At 37.2% G+C, this 5,526-nt stretch overlaps 1 non-coding gene across 1 annotated transcript; it reads left to right on the plus strand.

The window, feature by feature from the left end:
- Positions 1-1,674: 1,674 nt before the first annotated feature.
- Trnam-cau (transfer RNA methionine (anticodon CAU)) lies at positions 1,675-1,746 on the plus strand. Its single transcript has one exon. It is a non-coding gene; the product is annotated as a tRNA-Met (tRNA).
- The last annotated feature ends 3,780 nt before the right edge of the window (positions 1,747-5,526 follow it).

Raw genomic sequence — 5,526 nt, forward strand, 5'->3', positions numbered from 1 at the left:
TGCCCTAGTGGGCGTGGTCCTCATCACACCGCCTATGCCAAGACAACATGTTCTCTAAACCTTTTGTATTAGCCTTACATTGCTTTTTTACTCCATTGCTGAATTTAAATGCCTTTAAAATTTAAGATTGAATAATTCCTTGCGAAAAAAATAAATCCCATAATCTATTCTAAATGAAAGCAAATTGCAATTGGCATGAATGAAAATCCTTATTTGCCAACAACAACAGCAGTATGCCTTTTTTTTAATTTACACCACACACACACACAAAAAAGTTCAATATTTATTATCCTAGAAAAAATGTCTGGTCTGCATGTTGAAAGGCCATTTATAAAAAAATAAAGAAAGAAAAAATGAATCAAATAAAATCAATGATTCTACTCAAACACTCACTCATACACACGTGGCGATGTTCATATGCGGCTGAATTTTATAGCCCATTCTCCATTATTGAGGAAATGTGAAATAATTTGAATGGTTGAAATGTATTAACACCAACAATACTGAGGAGAATAAAGTCACACACACTCAAATCGTTCAACAATCGAATACCCACTCCAGTTAACAGTCACTCACAAACACATTTCAAATCATGGGATGGGAGTTAGGGGAGGACACGTTTAGATATTTATCTATGAAATATTTTGCACACCAAAATTAAATACTTTTCGGTTTGAAGGGGGAGGAGGGGGGATATCAAATTTGCACAGTTCATAAAAGTCAATATTTTACTAAAAACTTTGGTTGCCCCAATAGGCGAGTTGGTAGCTTGCTCGGACTACCAGTGACGCGGTTGTGGGTTCGATTTCCACCAGAGGCCTGGTTTTTAGTTACTGTGGTATCACAATGGACTAAGACTGCCACTCTACCTAACCTACTAAAAACTTTACATGTTGATGGTAGAATTCCAGTGGAGATACTTGCCCATGCCTATTTTTCCCTATTTTTTTGGTTGTTTCTCTACAATATAAGCTTTTATTGAAATTTAATGTGAAAACCATTTTCTTAATCTCTAAACTATTTCACCCCAAACACTGTTCCATTTCGTGTTAGAATTGCATAAATTTCAATAGACAAAGCAAAAAACAAAAAACTACGAGTGCCTGGTAATAACCCGAAACGGTAAAGTGTGAAATGAGGCCATAAAAAACCGAGAAAGGATAACAAAGGAAGAACTGCTACCATCTGCAGAGCTAAAGCCAAGGGAATATAAAAAACATCGTAAACACTATAAATAGGCATTTTGCATATTGCCCAAAAATCGATCCGTCTATGAATACCAACTAAACTAGACAATGGCAGAGACGCATAAAAGCCAAGGTTTCTGTAATAGTTTGAAAAAGGGAATCTTTTTCGTTGAATCCTTTTTTAAAGGATATGCTTGCGGCTAAACACAGTGCTAAACATTTAATTTTCATGTGACAAAACTCAAAGACGTGTTTGTAGTTGTCATTTGGGATAAAGAAAAAATTTTTTTTTTGCTGTGGGATTATTACCTTAAACTGGTATTTTGTACGTCCGTGGCGAACTTTAAAGTTGAAAATATATATAAAATTTTGAAAATTTAGATAAAATTGATTTTATGTTTAATTTTGGTTTTTAGTTTTGTTAACTTTAACAAGGTCTTTGCTGTATGGCAATATAAGGTAGCCATGTGCCTTTCCCTTATCCAACAGCAGAGTGGCGCAGTGGAAGCGTGCTGGGCCCATAACCCAGAGGTCCGAGGATCGAAACCTTGCTCTGCTAAAATTGCATTCATTGACTAAGACAAATGCAAAACTCAGTTCTTTTGAGAACTTAAATAACATTTAGAATTTTATTTGATGTACATTAGCCCCTCCCATGCAATAAAGGAGAATTTTTTTTTTGGCAAATAGAGACAAACTTATATTAATTTTTATACCTTCCACCATAGGATGAGGGTACACTAATTTCGTCATTCCGTTTGTAATACCTCGAACATTGGCATAAACTCAATTAGACTCAACATTAGAGTGTCTCAAAAACCAAAAAAATATTTTTTTTTTAAAAGCACGCCCTCCATTTTTTTCCAATTGATCACAATAAGCAAAATGCAAACAAGTTAGGACGAGCTAAAGTCGGTGGTCTCGCCAGGATTCGAACCCAGGCGTTCAGCATCATAGGCGGACATGCTGACCTCTGCGCTACCGTGGCCTGCTATGGGTTAGTAAAGGCCTTAAAAATAAAAATCGGGAGATGCATATATGTGCGAGCTTTATCTAAAACTTAACAAATATCTATGAAATTCATCAGTCATCAGAAGAGTTATAAGAGAAACCTCCGTGCCAAATTTTATGGAGATCGGTTAAAAAATTACTAAATTATTGAGTATTATTCAAAATGGACGCAAATATATATATGGGAGTTATAACTAAATTCCATAAGTCATAAGCGCATCCTGTGTGCCAATTTTCGAGTGAATCGGTTAACAAATGACCAAATGACCAAACAAATGCCAAATCCAAATCTGAACCGGTTTATATGAAATTCACTAATAATCTCGAGACTTATAAGGTAATCACTTGTGCAAAGATTCGTGAGAATCGGTTTACAAATGACTACATAATTGCAATTTTAGTCCAAATCGGACGAACCTTTATATGGGAGCTACATCGCATATGCTGATGACGTGTTAATTGCGGTTAGGGGAAAGTCTAAGAGATATACTTCAGGAAGCTCTAAGTGCAACAGCAAAGTGGGCTACCGAAAGTGGTCTAGATATAAATCCGTGCAAGACAAAAGTAGTTCTTTTCAGCAGGAGATACAAGTTGCCTACAGTGGCAGCTGTCTCATTGGGAGACGAGAATGTTCCATTTACATAAAGCGCAAAATACCTGGGTGTTTTGCTGGACTGGAAATTGTACTTCAAATCCAACATTTTGGAAAAGGCAAGAAAGGCAACTCTTTCCCTATACGGCTGCAAGAAGGACATTGGCAAAGGTTGGGGTCTAGACCGCGAATCATGCATTGGGTATATACTGCAGTTGTCAGACCAATAATGCTATTTGGTGTTGTGGTCCGGTGGACGGCGCTTCAAAAGTCCACCTACTGCTCAATACTCAACCGGATCCGAAGGATGGCTTGTTTGTGCATCACAGCCGCACTGAGGACGACACCATCTGATGCACTGAATTTAATGCTACACCTTATGCCTCTGGACATTGTGGCTTCCCAAACTGCAGCGACCACTGCCGTGAGGTTAAGGGAGCTTTCTCATTGTTCATGTGACGGCTACGGGCACTGTGTTATGCTTGATACAATATCCGATGTTCCAGGCAGTGTGGATTACCTGAGCCGCTTTTTGATAAAAAGCACTGTATCACTATTCCTGATAGGACCGATTGGAACTACGATATCCCTGGTAAGAAAAGTTACATAGACTTCTATACGGATGGTTCCAAACTAAACGACCAGGTGGGTTTTGGGGTGTACTATAAAGATCTAGAACTGGTAATATCGAAAAGGTTACCCGACCATTACAGTGTATATCAAGCGGAGATCCTTGCAATTAAGGAAGTGGTGGAATGGCTAAGATATAATATCAATACGACGAATGGCATAAATATCTTTTCAGACAGCTAGGCAGCCATTAAATCCCTGGAGAACGTATTTCTGAACCGCCCTGGACTTGCAGATCTCTCAAAAAGATGGCTGAACAGTTTAAAATTCACCTGTTCTGGGTGCCGGGCCACACAGATATCCCAAGGAACTGTAAAGCGGACGAGTTTGCGAGACTAGGAACTACTTTACACATTTCAGGGATACTGGAATCTGTATGTATGCCTCTAGCGGCATGTAAGCTAAGTTTTCAGGACCAGGCCCTAAGGGTAACGAATAAAAGATGGTCACAAAGAGGAGGCTGTGAGCATTCCAAAACTATGCGGCCTCATCTAGACGCGAAGAAGTCTACTGCTTTGTTGTCATTGGCTAGAAGACACGTCTCAGTTATTGTGTCCGTCATGACAGGTCATTGTCTAATCGGAAAACATGCTGACAGACTGAAGGTTGCCAGCAACGACTTTTGCATCGAAGAAGAAGAGACTATAGAACACCTTCTATGTGTGTGTCCCGTACTAGCAGTCAGAAGGAGTTACACTTTAGGTTCTCATTTCTGTGAGAACCTGTTTGATTTAGCGGATCTGAACATTCGCAAATTATTGTGCTTTTTAAAGCGATCTGGATGGTTCAACGGTAGGAACTAGAAGGCATCTTCCTTCTCCTGTTCATGTGGTATCACAATGGACGAAAACGTCTAAGTGAGTCTGATAGCAGACTGTCACTTAAACCTAACCTAAACTGAACGATAACCCATGCCTCCACAACGTCCAAAATTGAATGTAGGGGTTTCTAAGGAGAGTATTTTAGGTCTTTGCAAGAAATTGGTAACCTAAGTACACATTTATATGAAAATTGTTATAAAACCACAAACTTTACCCCACACTACTACTGCGGCTGTGATAAAATGTAAAGTATGACTCAGAAATTCCTGCTGGTTTGGCTTAGCCATGTCGGTCTGTTCGCATAACCTTTCTGTGCTAATAGTCCGTCTGTCGTTTTTTTGTAATGGAGCTGGAGCTTGCAGTTGTTATTCAATCATCACGAAAATTTGCATAATGCACAAAAAAAACACTATAAATTGTGGTAAAAATCGGTTCAGATTTAGATATAGCTCCCATATATAACTCACCCGATTTAGAGTTATAAGCGCGTAGTTATGACAATTTTCAATAGATTGGCATGAAATTTGCTATGAAATATTGTATTACTCATGTGTCAAGTATGGTCCGAATCGGTTTATAACCTCATATAGCTCGCACTTTAACCGATCTCTAGATAATACTTTTTGAGACTCTAGAGGGCGCAAGTTTTATCTGATTTGACTGCAATTTTGCACGATGAATATTCCTATGTCCTTCAACAGATGCACCAAGTACTGCCCGAATCGCTCTATAACCTGATATAGCTCCCATTTAACCGATCTCCCAAATATACTTCTTGAAACTCAAGAGGGCGCCTTTTTTAATCTAAGTACACAGAAAAAATATTACGAAAATTTTTTTCAATTAAAAATTTTATTAAAACTAAAAATGCTTTCAATTAAAAAATTAATTGAATCAATAATTTTTTTATTAAATCCGGATTTTTTCAATTACGATCGTAATTGAAATTTTGGAAATTTTCAATTAAAAAATTAATTGATTCAATCAGTTTTTAATTGAATCTAAAAAAATTTTATGTAAAAAAATGTAACTGAAAATTTAATCTTTTTCAATTAAACAATAACGTCTAAGACCACCAAATTTTTTTCTTTTTGTTTCTCAATTCGTTCTCCAAAAGAGCTGATTTTATAGAGGGAAAACAGCTGTTTTTATTGAATTGGCGAACGAATCGAGTGAAAAAAAGAAAAAAATGTTATGTTATCTACATCATATAGAATTCTAAAATATCACTTAAGCTCTTAAAAAGACTAAAGTCAGAATTTGTTTTAGATAATGACTGCAACTT

The sequence above is a fragment of the Stomoxys calcitrans genome, chromosome 4 (genome assembly GCF_963082655.1).
Source record: "Stomoxys calcitrans chromosome 4, idStoCalc2.1, whole genome shotgun sequence".
Taxonomy (NCBI): domain Eukaryota; kingdom Metazoa; phylum Arthropoda; class Insecta; order Diptera; family Muscidae; genus Stomoxys; species Stomoxys calcitrans.